This window comes from Alosa alosa, chromosome 3 (assembly GCF_017589495.1).
Source record: "Alosa alosa isolate M-15738 ecotype Scorff River chromosome 3, AALO_Geno_1.1, whole genome shotgun sequence".
Taxonomy (NCBI): domain Eukaryota; kingdom Metazoa; phylum Chordata; class Actinopteri; order Clupeiformes; family Clupeidae; genus Alosa; species Alosa alosa.
In genome coordinates, this window is record NC_063191.1 from 31,960,438 (window position 1) to 31,975,634 (window position 15,197).

General features: G+C 45.9%; 1 protein-coding gene across 3 annotated transcripts in view; it reads right to left on the reverse strand.

Annotated features, from left to right (window-relative positions):
• The window catches only part of armc8 (armadillo repeat containing 8), a 272,052-nt gene that overhangs the window by 35,372 nt on the left and 221,483 nt on the right, over nt 1-15,197 (reverse strand). The gene's annotated exons all lie outside the window — the stretch shown is intronic.

Here is a 15,197-nt window from a genome sequence, read left to right on the forward strand (position 1 = left end):
AAAAAATGTACATCAGAGGACTGCTTTACTCTGGCTTCATTGCTGTACTCAACATGGTTGCATGATGTTTGCATTAAAAATACTTCCCAAAACAGCAGCAATTATTTGGGTGGCATTGTTTTGGGAATTCTGTTTCTGGGTTATCCTCATGCAACTCATACACTGGTAGGTAAAAGGAGAACATATTTACATGCTTTTCTTTTAAATGAATGTTTGAATGTCTGAATTCAGGAAACACAATAGTTTTTGTGTATGGTAAACGGCAGAGCAAAAAGTAATTAATCACTGAGATCTTTGTTAAACAGAAGAATGAATAGGCTACAATAGATTTTGAAGATAAGTATATATACTCTTTTGATCCCGTGAGGGAAATTTGGTCTCTGCATTTATCCCATTCTGTGAATTAGTGAAACACACTCAGCACACAGTGAACACGCAGTGAGGTGAAGCACACACTAATCCCGGCGCAGTGAGCTGCCTGCAATAACAGTGGCGCTCGGGGAGCAGTAAGGGGTTAGGTGCCTTGCTCAAGGGCACTTCAGCCGTGCCTACTGGTCGGGGTTTGAACCAGCAACCCTCTGGCTGAAGCGCTAACCAGTAGGCCACAGCTACCCCTCAAACAGGAGACCGTGTGACGACGGCCACCACGGCAGTCGAAGCATCAAGCCGGACTCGAACCGGCGATGCTACTGGCACAATTCTTCATGTGCTCGGCTAGTGCTACTGAGACATGTTATATTAAAATCTGAGCTGAGTCAGTCAAGTCAAGTCAGGCTTTACATAAACAAAAGCAAACAGTAACAGCAAATAAAAGCAAAGAAGAGAAAGAGTCAAAGAATAGTTTAAAAGGTAAAGATCATAATAAAAAAGAAAACATAAAACGCACTAGGTAAAATCATTTAAAAAATAAAGAATAATTAAAAAGACAAAATAAAAGACATAAGGTAGAACTAGAAAATGTAATTCCGAGGAATTACCAGTGCATGAAAAAGCATATGATGTAAAATATACAGTGTTAAAACATAGTGTAGAGATAGTTACAATGGTTTTGCTTAGGTATACATGGTTGTTGCAATGCTAAATAAAGCTGTTTCTATGATGGTTGCTAGGGTAATCATGTTGGTTGTTATGAAACTGACATTGATGCTTTATTTCAATGGTTGCCTTATTGGTTGTTAGGTAGGTGGTGGTTTAATAAAATTGGCTGGAGGCATAGTCGATGATAACTGACAGTTGGAATGGCTGAACAGTTAAATAGCTGAGTAGTTTAAATGGTTAAATTATTTAATAGTGAATTATTGTAGTGAGAATTTTTATTTTGAAACGGTTGGCAGGAGTCATAGTTGATGACAATTGACAGTTGGAATGGCTGAACAGTTCAATAGTTGAGTAGTTTAAATGGTTAAATTATTTAATAGTGAATTATTGTAGTGAGGACTTTTATTTTGAAACAGTCGTGGGCAGAGGAAACAGTTGGCGGGAGTCATAGTTGATGACAACAGACAGTTGGAATCATAGACATAATATACATAGACGCCGCATTGGCTGCTGGAAACAAGAAATGCGGCCGCCATCTTAGACCGGTCATACTCCTCGTTGCGTTGCAGCAGAAGACACAAGATAACAGCACTGTGCAGCATGTTCCTTCTCAAATCGGCGACCATACTGGGATTTTACTTTTCACAAGTAAGATTTAACATAACTGTACTATTGGTTGTATTTTGTGAATAGAATATTACCAGAGAGCTGAGAAGGAGCAATCTTTGATATTACTGTATGAAAATTGAAAATGAAAACTGTATGGGCATAACGTGCAATAAACCAATCAGAGCGTCATCTCACATTCCCTTTAACAACAGGCGTGCTTATTTTTGATTTGCCAGCGCAGCCAGGAGCGTTCACAGAGCTATAAGCACTGTTCAGTTGGGAACAGTTTGCTATTGATTTTTCCTCTTGACAAAATGTAATACAGAAATGTGACAAAGACATACTTTCCGATGTTTTGGGATCACTCTCACTGAATCACGAGGTTATGAATGCATGGTGATATTTTTGCAATGTAAACTACATTACCTCACTATAGACAATGCAGATCTTCTGTCAGATAAGCTGGGTTAAATGGCATTGGCATGCAGTTCAACATCATAGTCCTCTCTAATATTTCCTAATTTATGTGATCAATACATCCGTGATTCGTGGAAATGTGTACGCTAGATTCATATCTTAATGGACACCACACTGATTTCCCTCGTGTGGTAATATTTTTCCTTGTAATTATGTATGGTTTGCAGAAATGGGAACTGCGTCGTATGGATGAAAGGAGCAAAGTGTGCGTTTGAGCAGCACAGGCGACCAAGCAAGGGCTCCTGCAGGTGTAAGCTACGGCTCTACCTTACCATCAGGCAACTCAACAACGAGAAACAGTTTCTAAGTTGACCTAACTTTCCAACTCTGCACAGTATCCGATTAACTGCATGACATACTGCATAGCAGTGTTTTTTATATTATATACTTTTAATTACTTTTTTCTGCTGTTAGTGAATATGTGACCAGGCATGGGAAAACCAGGCGCAAGTCGCAGAGACGCAAGTCGCGAAAAACGACTTTGAAGATTTTTTTTTCAAAATGAGTTATTTTCGTTTTTTTGCAGAATGTGCAAGTTGAAGTCCTAAAGAAGCAATTACATGTTTCAGATAACAGCATTGGTTGCTTTAAACGTGATTATTTTAAGTTTCAGGAAGTAAACCAGCGTTTGAATTGGGCGTGACCATTAGTGCTCTTTTGTTCTGTCGGCCAATCAGAAGTAACACAAGTGATACACATGGCTACTTAATATACAGCGACCCCGGAACTCTCCTTGGCAGACATTCGTGTAGCCACAAACTTTCTCCAGAGCTTATGTACAAAATACGGAGTGATTCTATAGCTGCCGAGAGATAGTGGTAGCTAGGACATGCAAATCATTGGCCATCTTGAGGCAAACAGACGTACAGTTACTTCGGAGATGACTACATCCACCAAAAAGCCGCAGACGAAAAGAAAGTCCCCACAGACCACGTATTTCATCGGACGCAATGAAGTCTGCCGGAATACTTTTCAGTTTCTCATAGCGTAAGTCCCTGTTACATTGCAATCCCTGCTACATTGCTTGCTAGCTAGCTACTGCTACATTGTTATTAGCTAGTTATTGTTGTTATTAGCTAGCTCAGTACTGTAGTTTAAAATGATGCACATCAAAACTAAGCTGTAATGGGAGGTTTTTGGCTAGTAATGTGAGCATCTGCTATTAATTTGAATAATGCTTGAATTGCTTGAATGGACTGATGCTAATGATTTAACACCTAGCCTATTGGAGGATAGTTTGTATGAATACATCCAGAGTAAGGTGCAAAGGGGCCTGTTAGCATTGCCTGAATTGAATGTGACGCTAATGGTTTAGCAACTAGTCTACTTGAACATTAATGACTTCAGTGCTGCTCTCTGTTCTGCTTCAATGAAACGTTTAGCTTAAGATATTATTTCTTCTTCTGTTTTTTTTTTTACATTGCGGCTCTTGCTGTCATCAGGTAGGCCTAGTGGAAAACAGCTCTCCTGAGAGTCACCTCAATATCCCACAGCTTGTTGGAACGGCAGATGGCAGAGTGTTTGTCAAGAACTTTGACTGGCAGAAGCATCTGAGTCCCTACTTCAGAAGGCTTCCAAAGATCAAGAGTTATCAGCACTTCAGGTATTTATATTGAAACGTTCACATTGTGTTCATATAAAAAAATAATTGGTTGATGATGGTGTTTTATGAGAAAAAATGTCCTGTTATTTGCTTACAGCTTTGATGCCAAGAGACCATGTGTGGTCCTTGCAAAAAGTCACTGTGATGCAGAACATGTGGAATTTCAGTTACTGCGCAATTCAGCGGTTCTGCCCCCTGTTGACAGTCTTTCCTTGCTATGTTAGCCTTTATGCACAGCATCTCCCTCCCTCCAACAGCCTGGACTAAATTCACTTAACTCTAGTTCTGACTTATTGTGTTGCCTCCAAAGTCAACTGACTTAAAACTGCACTGTCTTGCCTTACTTTTTTGCACTTTACCAAATAATACCTGAACTCTCCTGTACCACAGGGTCAATCCCTGCCCTGTCACCCTTATCACACAGCCTCACACATGTGGACCTTGTTTGTAATTTAGTATCTTTTTCATAGTATCTTTATTCTTATTGTCTAGTGTATAGGATCTTTATCCTTTTTTCTATTGGATTCATATTGACTTTCATTTTGCAATCCTGCTTGTTGTATGTGTATGTTATTGGGTCTTCTATTGGGAACTAGATGTGGTTTATACCTTGGATTATGGGATTGTAACATCTTACCCTGTGTATTAATGCATGCTATTCAGGGCCTTTTGTAATAAAAGCATTTCCATTTCAATAAAGTACCTTCTATTTCTAAGTCCAGTGAAGTGCCTAATGAAAATAACACTACATCAATATTAACAACACTACAATTCTTTCTGCCCTGCAGGCTAGCAGATCCAGGTGTCACAGTGACACCTGTAGGGGGAAGGGCTACAGATACCAGATGTCACAGTGTGACATCTGTAGAGGAGGGCTTATCTCAATGAGATGCAAATGAGCACAATTGTCTTTCCTTTGACTCAGGTGAGGTGAGAATTTGCAAATCTATTAGGCCAGTTTTCTCAGTAAAAGGTTTTCAGAGGGGTATACATTAAAATGACCACAACTTGTTCAAATATTCAAAGTGAGAAATCATTGGATAGCTTTGAAACTACACTTTCAGAATCTGTGAATAACTCAACATGTCTCTGGGGAGACATGTGCCTGGTTTTCCCACATCTGGTCACAGATGTGTGTGATGTCTGTATGCTACTGAGACCATTTTCCCTTGGGGATCAATAAAGTATCTATCGATCTATCTATCTATCTGACTTTATTTGTATTGATGGTATATTTAAATATTTAACTAGTGCTATAGACATCTGTTTTATTTGACTGCTTCATTTCCACTTTAAAGCCTGAGAAAGTTGGTGCAGGTGGCCTAGATTAGATTCTATTTTGCTATCGTGATGTCATAATGGCCAATGTTAAGTCTATGGGGAAATTTTAATGAGTTTTTAATTCATAGTTTAAAAAGTATAAAACTGCACCTGCACCGTACGCCGGCAACCCGGGTTCGATTCCCGCCCTGTGGTCCTTTCTGGATCCCACCCCCACTCTCTCTCCCACTCACCTCTTGTCAATCTCTGTGAATCTTCTGAACGTTATCGACGTCTTATTGCCTGCCGTGATACTTTACTTACTCGTAAAACTCTCCTTCAGGCACATTTCTCTAATTACAGACAAGGTAAGTGGTCTGATTTTTGGTATTTGACTCATGTATGTCATGCTATGCTATGTTATGTAGCATTCTATACTATAGGCTATGTATGAAATGATAGGTCACAAATAGCCAAACTAACGTTATAACGTTACGGTAGTTCTAACGTTAGGGGAACAGTTAATGTTAGCACTTACCCTATCCGTTGATATTTATTATGTAAGGAAACCCACCTAATCAAGGTTAATTTGTCATCAACTTTAAATTGACCGGTTAGCTGTAGGTTTCGATAACGTTAGCTAACGACAATCAAACCTAACGTTGCTCCCCGCTAAGTACTGACATTAACGTTACATTTGCTCACTAACCAGCAGCGTTTTAACTAATGTTAACGTTAACCAGATAAAGTACGGATCATATTGTACGGATACTATCTGGCTCTTGATTAAATACACCTGTGGAAAGGGACCTGATGAAAGCCATACTGTTTGGAAATGGACCATATGACCAAAGTATTGTTAAAACACACTACAGAAGTTGAGGTATAACATTTGTGTTGTCAACATAGGCTACAGAGTATGTTTACTTGGCCTAGGCTACTCATTTCTGCATTATTCTGGCCTATAAATTAAAGCGTAGCCTGGCACATGAATCAAGCTTCCCAGTTGTAGTACATCCTAGAGTAGGCCTACATCGTAATCTGTAGAAAAAATGTGGATGACAGACCTAGCAAGCTGTACAAGCTATAGTGTAATTGGTTATCAAGATACTTAATATCAGAACGGTCCATCCTTAAGACTCAGTTTATGATTATCAACAGCAACAACACACCCTTTGCCTACAAAGTGTTCTAAGCTGTTTACTTTAAACTGTTTGGCTATCAACTATCCTTAAACTGAAATAAATAAAACACAAAATGTTGAATACTATAGGCTAGTATATTTAACTACCATTACAGATTTATGGTGCAACAACCTCACTTAAATATCTAAGTTGTATTGAACAATTGTACACATTCCTTGTTTTTGGTCTAACTCTAACTTGTTTGCTTTTGTCTTTTAGGTTCCAGACCAGACCAGACCAGACCAGTGTGGTGATGACGTGTATTACATTACGTGTTTGCCTGTCCTGACGTGTGTGCACATCCCGCCAACCATACATCGCTGACATTAACACTAACATTCATTCCTAAAAACATGTGACCATATCTCAACATATCTGCACATACCTTTGAACTATACTGAGACGTAGATCTGAGATCTACACTGAGACATTCTGAGTATTATATTGTTGCAGGAGGACTATGCCGACAACTATATGAAGCATGCATACATTTGAATCATACCTGTGCTGTGACATCTGTGAAACTTAGCTGTGCTGTTAGACCTCTGTTTTTAGACCTGAGCTGTGCTGTGTGAAAATTAAGATTCTAACCTAAGTTCTGTCTAAAACTGATCATCTGAAGGGCTGAATCTTATTCTTCAGTCTATATCACCATAAAAAGTGACCTATTACAATTAACTGAGACCTCTAGCTCTTGCTGCCAGTTCAGTATTACCACTGATAAATAGATCTGTCTTAGGATAATATGGTTGGCATTATCAAGTTCTGTATATATATACACAACTGTGAATTATTTTACTTCAAGCTTACATTGGTTGTTAGGTGTTAATTAGTGTATTCTGAGTATCATTCTACTGTATTAAAACAAAGAATTTTATACTCTAAGCTAACATCTAAACAAACAAGTGGTTTTCAAGAATACTGTAAGTCTATGTAATCTGAATAATCATACAAGTATTATAAGTAATATAATGTAATACACAACAGCTTTTTGGCATTTTCATGCAATGGTAATTCCCTGGAATTAAATTTTCTAGTTAAAGGCATACCCGTTTCTACGTAAAGCGTTGAAGCTGCATTAAATGTGTTGTTAGAAGAATAAGAACTTTCTCTAAACCTAACTAACCTCTCACTTATCATGTATACAGACCTTACTGCCCTGTAACTGACCCTAGGCAGATAGGTCAGGCCCTTGAGTCGTACATCTGCCGGAGGTTTCTTCCTATATGTATCTCCAATTCTAGGGAGTTTTTCCTCACCCCTGTTACTCATGGGCTCTCTCTGAGTGTTTTAAGACTCTGTAAAGTGCCATGAGACGTGTAATGTTTTGGCGCTCTATAAGTGAAATTAAATTGAAATTAAATCATTGAACTCAATTCTTACCAGTACATGCCTGGTAAAACAGATAATGTAGAGATTTAAATGGTTTTGCTGTTAGACATGGTTGTTGCAATGCCTCCACCTGTTCCTGCCTGGTAACAGCTTGAAGCCTCTAGCTCCACCTGTCCCTGCTCCTCTGCTCTAATTACCTGCCAGCTGCACTGCATTCCCACTCATCTCTCCCAGTATTTAAAGCCCTGTCTTTTCAGTCCACCTTTGTCAGATCGTCTGCAAACCCGCACCAGTTACCTGCCTGTCTTGGAAAACGACTCTGACTCTTTGCCTGTGAACCCAGACCAGCTCGACTACTTCTTTGATCTCCAGCCCGGTAATCTTGACCTGCCTTCCGTCTCTCTTCTCACGAATACAGCCTAGCCCTTGACTGTACTGCTGCTTCGTTTCAATTGCTGTTGTGTGTGTGTTTCCCCAGGACTTCCCGGATCATCCAGCTCCTGCCATTGCTGCTTTCGGCTATTGGGGAACACACACACGCAGACTCTTGGAACTCCCGAACCCCCTGAAACCCCTGTAACCCCCAACCCTTAAATAAACATTCTAGCGTGGCGCTTTTGTGGTCCTCGTCCTGTTTGGTGTCTGACAGTGCGATCTGACCAAACATGGACCCAAGCGCCGCGGTCGAACCAACATGGAAACCGGCGAACCAGAACCACCCACCGCCATGCAGCGCCTGGAAGAGACTGAGAGAGGCAAACCGCAACACTGCTGACACTGCCTCCCTACTTCAAGCTGCCTACCAACAGCTTCAGCAGTTCCAGCAGCAACAGCAACAACTTGCAATGATCATTCAACTTCTCACCAACCTTTCTCCTCTGCCTGCTCCCAACCGCCCAGCCCCAGCCAGCCTGCTCACCGCCCAGCACCACTCCTGCCCAGTCCACTGCTGCCGCTGCGGAGCCCCAGAACCCAGGATCGGCAACCCAGAGCGGTTCAGCGGCGACCCAACCCAGGTGCGGGGCGTTCCTGGCGAGCTGCGTGTCCAGTTTACCCTGCAACCCAGGACTTTTGCCACTGAAGGGGCGAGGGTCGGTTACGTGATCACTCACCTGGCGGGCCGAGCTTCGACTCTGGGGAACGGGCGGAGTTCGGCGCCAGACCCCAGCATGTGCAACCTTCAACCTATTAGCAGAGGAGATGCTCAAGGTATTCGATTTGGAATCCACCACAGCCGAGGCATCTCGGATCCTGATGAGTATTAGCCAAGGCAGAAGGACTGTTGCGGATTACTCCATTGACTTCGAACTGTGGCAAGTCGGGCTCCTGGAACATGGAAGCATTGGTGGATGCCTTCCTCCACAGCCTGGCGGACTACATAAAGGGCGAGCTGGTTTCCCATGATCAACCCCCACTCTTGATGAAGCCATTGCTCTGGCTGTCCGCATCGACCGCAGGATCCAGGTCCGTCGTCGAGAGAGAGGCCAGAGTCCATCCACCAGCACCGCGGGTGTCCCAACTGCCCTTCTGTCCGCGACCTGCCACACCGTCTAGCCAGCGGACCAGTCTGAACCGATGGAGATCGGCCCGGCGCCTCCTAACCCCTGCAGGCGCCAGCGACGCATCACCTCAACTTATGCCTGTACTGTGGTGGTGATGGTCATCAGTCGCCACCTGTCCAGCAAAAGGCGGAGCTCACCAGATGTAGGAGGAATCGGATGAGCTCAATGAACATTCCGCCCTCCATCAGCCGTAAACCCCTCATCCAAGTCTGTCTTTACCTGTCTGATTCCACCCACACCCTGGCAGCCCTGGTGGACTCTGGCGCAGAAGCAAACATTATTGACACAGGACTTGCTTTCGTCAGCTGGGCTTGGAAAGCCATCGGCTTGTCCACTCCTGTTCCAGCCCGGCCCTGGGCGGTCCGTAGTGGCACAGTTACCAACATCACAGCCCCCATCTCAATGATGGTGTCAGGAAACCACCGAGAGACCATCCGCTTCCACCTGCTCAGCTCCCCAGGCCAACCCCTAATCCTGGGCTACCCTTGGCTCCGTCTCCACAATCCTCACCTCGATTGGGCCTCCGGAACTGTGAAAGAGTGGGGAAATGCCTGCCACCTGACCTGTTTGCGTGCTGCCTGCGCTGCCCCGGCTCAGTACCCCCAGCACTGCCCCGACATTTCTAATGTCCCTGAATGTTACCATGGCCTCCGAGGGTGTTCAACAAGACCAAAGCCACATCTCTGCCCCCACACCGTCCGTACGACTGTGCCATTGATCTCCTCCCTGGGACTGCTCCACCCAAAGGTCACCTCTACTCACTATCCCCTCCTGAAAGAAAAACTATGGAGGATTACATCAGGGACTCCCTGGCAGCTGGACTCATCCGCCCGTCTTCCTCGCCAGCTGGTGCCGGGTTCTTCTTTGTGGGAAAGAAAGATGGTTCTCTTAAGCCCCTGCATTGATTATCGAGGTCTGAATGATGTCACAGTGAAGAACCGGTACCCTCTGCCTTTACTCACCTCTGCTTTTGAGTTGCTCCAGGGATCCACTATTTTCACCAAACTGGACCTTAGAAATGCTTACCACCTAGTCCGAGTAAGGGAGGGTGGCCGAGTGGAAGACTGCATTCAACACCCACACCGGCCATTATGAGTACCTGGTAATGCCATTTGGCCTCACCAGCGCCCCAGCGGTATTCCAGGCGCTGGTGAATGATGTGCTTTCGGGACATGCTGAATAAATTAGTCTTCGTGTACCTGGACGACATCTTAATTTTCTCCAGAACTCTGTCCGAACACACTCGTCATGTCCAGCTGGTTCTTCAACGGCTCCTGGAGAACTCCCTTTATGTCAAAGCGGAGAAATGCGAGTTCCACGCTCAGACTGTGTCGTTCCTGGGATACATCGTCGCTGAAGGCAATATCCAGATGGACCCATAAAGGTCTCGGCAGTTACCTCCTGGCCAGTTCGGGGGAATAGGAAGAAGTTGCAGCAATTCCTCCGGGTTTGCCAATTTCTACGGAGATTCATCCGGAACTACAGCTCCGTCGCCGCTCCCCTCACAGCTCTGACCAGCATCAAACACCCCTTTTCCTGGACCCCAGAGGCCAACACAGCCTTTCATACCCTCAAGGCCCGGTTCACCACTGCCCCATCCTCCAGATGCGGTTCAGACCCGGCAGTTCGTTGTCGAGGTGGATGCCTCAGGCGTGGGGAGTCGGGGCCATACTCTCTCAACGGGCAGAGGAGGACAACAAGTTGCACCCCTGTGCATTTTTCTCGCCGGCTTTCACCTGCAGAGCGCAATTATGATGTTGGAGACCACGAGCTGTTGGCAGTCAAGCTTGCCCTGGAGGAGTGGCGTCACTGGCTGGAGGGGTCCACAGTTCCGTTCCTGGTCTGGACCGATCACAAAAACCTCGAATACATCCGCAACGCCAAACGTCTTAACCCCAGACAGTCCCGCTGGGCCTTGTTTTCACCAGATTCAACTTCACCCTGTCATACCGCCCAGGTTCTCGGAACACCAAGCGGGACGCTCTCTCCGTCAGTTTCATAAGGATGGCGCCCCTTCCCAGGAACCTGCATCAATTCTGCCCGATCCCTGCGTCATAGCTGCCCTGACCTGGGATATCGAGGGAGGAAATTCAGGAGGCCCTCCGTGACCATCCCAGTCCCAGTGCATGCCCAGACGGTCGTCTCTTTGTCCCAGAGAATTTGAGGTCCCGGGTCATACAGTGGGGACACAACTCCCGCCTTGCCTGCCACCCGGGCTCCGCCCGCACCTGCCATCTCCTTGCCCAGCTTCTGGTGGTCTGCTTTGAGAAGGGATGTCCGAGGAATTAGTCCGTGCCTGCCCCACCTGCAATCAGAACAAGTCCTCCCACTTTCGGCCCCGGCTGGTTTACTCCAGCCCTTGCCTGTGCCCACCGACCCTGGTCCCATCGTCTCCTTGGACTTTGTAACTGGCCTCCCACCATCAGGTGGGATGGCCAGTCATTCTCACTGTGGTTGACCGGTTCAGCAAGATGGCACACTTCATTCCCCTCCCTAAACTGCCATCTGCCAGAGAGACTGCCCAGGCTGTTCTTGATCATGTCTTCCGTCTACGGGCTGCCCAGGGATGTTGTCTCTGACCGAGGTCCGCAATTCACCTCCACATTCTGGAAGGAGTTCTGCTGTCTTCTAGGGGCCACAGTGAGTCTCACCTCTGGGTTCCACCCCAGTCCAATGGTCAATCCGGCGGGCAAACCAGGAGCTGGAGAAGGCTGCGGTGCATGGTTTCTCGCAAACCCCCAGCTTGGGCACAACAACTGGCGTGGATAGAGTATGCTCACAACTCCCTCACCTGCTCTGCCACTGGTATGTCACCTTTCCAGTGTGTGTATGGCTACCAGCCCCCCCTGTTCCCCAGCCAGGAGGGAGATGTGTCCTGCCCGTCTGCCCTGCGCCTATGCCGCCCGTTGCCGTCCGTTACCTGGTCACAAGCTCGTGCCCGCTCTACTCAAGTCAGCTGTCAGCTATGCCACTGGGGCTAACCGCCGAAGATCGCCGGCACCCGCCTACCGTGTTGGCCAGAAGGTGTGGCTGTCAGCCAAGGATCTCCCACTGCGGGTGGAATCGCGTAAACTGGCACCTCGATTCCTCGGCCCGTTCCCTATCCAGAGGGTCATCAGCCCAACCGCAGTCCGGCTCCAGTTGCCAACCTCCATGAGGGTGCACCCTACTTTCCATGTTTCGAAAGTCAAGCCGACGCATGAAAGCCCGCTGGTCCCCGTGCCGCTTCCTCCTCCTCCTCCTCGCCTGGATTGGCGGTGGGCTGGTGTACACCGTTCGGCGCTGCCGGTCCAGGCGGGCGAGGTAGGGGCCTCCAGTATCTCGTCGACTGGGAGGGCTATGGGCCTGAGGAGAGAACCTGGGTGCCAGCCAGTCGGATTGTGGACCGGACACTCATCGCCGACTTCCACCGTCTGCATCCTGATCAACCTGCAATCCGTAGGGGCCGCCCCAGAGGGGTCCCTAACCGTCCTGCCCGCCCGGCTTCCTGTCCTGTGCCTGACCCTGACCCTGTCTCGGTACCTGTCCCGTCTTCTGTCCACGACCCTCCAGCTCCCTCCGAGGATGAGGATGTTCACTCGGACCGCTCGGAGGAATTCTAGCCCTCCACCGGCTCCCCTCCGCCCTCCCGACGTGGTGTCACTCTTGGGGACTTCTGGGGCCGTCCCTTAGGGGGGGGGTTCTGTCATGAGCTCTCTCTCTGCCTGGTAACAGCTGATTGAAGCCTAACTAGCCTCCACCTGTCCCTGCTCTGCTCTGCCTCACCCTAATTTACCTGCCAGCTGCACTGCATTCACCACTCATCATGCCCAGTATTTAAAGCCCTGTTTTCAGTCCACCTTTGTCAGATCGTCTGCAAACCCGCACCAGTTACCTGCCTGTCTTGGAAAAAACGACTCTGACTCTTTGCCTGTGAACCCAGACCAGCTCGACTACTTCTTTGATCTCCAGCCCGGTAATCTTGACCTGCCTTCCGTCTCTCTTCTCTGAATACAGCCTAGCCCTTGACTGTACTGCTGCTTCGTTTCAATTGCTGTTGTGTGTGTGTTTTCCCCAGGACTTCCCGGATCATCCAGCTCCTGCCATTGCTGCTTTCGGCTATTGGGGAACACACACCGCACGCAGCTCTTGGAACTCGGAACCCCTGAAACCCCTGTAACCCCAACCCTTAAATAAACTTTCTAACATTCCTAACCTGTTTGGTGTCTGACATTGCTTTGTGGTCCTTTATTTCAATGGTCCTGTTTGGTTTAATATAGTCATAGACAAAAGTTGGAACAGTTGTAGAGTTAAATAGTTGAGTACCATATACCAATATAAGACAAGGTTTTGTCCTAAAAAAATAGGCTGGAAAATGGGTTATTTTCGGCAAAATCAAAAAGGGAGAAAGCAGGGGAAAACAGTAGAGGGGCTTTAAAATAGGCTAATTAGTGACAGTGTTATGAATTAAATAAGCAGTAAAGTGCAATGGAGAGGTCAAGAGATCATCTTGAGAAAAGCATTTCAAAAGTTGGTCAAATAAACCAACACGTAAACAGTTATGACTGGTCCAAAAATTGTAAAGCTGCCAAAAGATTTGGAGTCACAGAATGTAACGTTCGGAGGTGGCGAGGTCAAAAAGAACAACTAAAAAATGCCAACAGCCAAAGGAAAGCTTTCCGTAGACCTCAAAGTGGCAAGTTTGCAGAACTTGATGAAAGAGTCTATGAATATGTGATAGAAAAACGTTGGGATGCGATGCCAATCACAAGAGAAATCATTCGGCTGAGGGCTCTGGAGATAGCCAAGGAGCTAAACATACAGACAAATGAATTCAAAGCCAGCACTGGGTGGTGTACACGAATGATACGGCCCAAAGGGCTGACACTGCGTCGAAGAACAAGCTTGGCCCAGCGCCTACCCTCAGACTTCGAGGAGAAGTTGATGTCTTTTCAGCGATATGTGCTTAAACTGAGGAAAACTCACTCATACCCCCTGGATCAGATAGGGAATGCTGACCAAACACTAGTGTTTTTTGAAATGCAACATCTGTCACTGTTGCCAAGAAGGGTACAAATCAGTCATTGTGTGATCTACTGAAAATGAAAAAAAAACGAATCACTGTAATCTTGGCGTGTCTCGCTGATGGGACCAAACTCCCGCCTTATGTGATTTTGAATAGCAAGACTATTCCAAAGGAGACGATGCCAGCTGGCATTATCGTACGTGTCCAGGAAAAGGGCTGGATGGACACTGACCTGGTAGTGGACTGGTTCAAGGTAGTGTGGGGCAGGCGCCGCGGTGCGCTTCATAAGAAGAGAAATATGCTCAATTTGGATGCATTCCGCGGACACTTGAAAGAGCCCGTCAAAACTCAGTTGCGGAAAATGAACGGCGATCTAGTGATCATACCGGGGGGGATGACAAGCCAGCTACAGGTATTGGATGTAGTCGTCAACAAGCCATTCAAGGATAATCTATGCAAGAGGTACACTGAGTGGCTCCTCTCAGGCGATCACTCACTGACGCCTACTGGAAAACTTCAGAAGCCAGCTGTGCATCTGCTCTGTACTTGGATCCTCCAAGCATGGGATGCCATAAGCCAGGAGAGCATCATTCATGGATTTAAGAAATGCTACATATCAAATGCCCTTGATGGGAGCGAAAATGACATTCTGTGGGAGGGGCTCGTGGAGCATCATGATGACAGTTAGAGTGCATAGCGAGGCAGGGGATCTCTGTGAGGAATAGGCCTAGTTTAATGTGCAGCATAAAGACCCATTTGCACTGCTGTTCTTATTGCAACCCCACAGTTTGGTTTGTTTCAAGACTTTAATGTCAGATGTGTTTGATGGTTATTTTCTATCTATCTTCACAATTACATACATACATAGGCCTACATAATGATTGCATTTTTGTGGAAAGGTTATTCATTTTTGTCACTCATTCATTCATTTTTGAACTCATTCATTGACAGAGTGCACTTTATTTTGTGACAAATGAATCCAAATATTTAAAGAATGGTGTTAAAATGTTTTTTTTTCCAGTGAATTATCACTAGAATTTTCAAATAAAATTATTTTCTGTTGAAAACCAGATTTATTTCCACAAAAATCTCTTTTTTCCCAAAAATAAGTCTGGAAAATGGGGGGG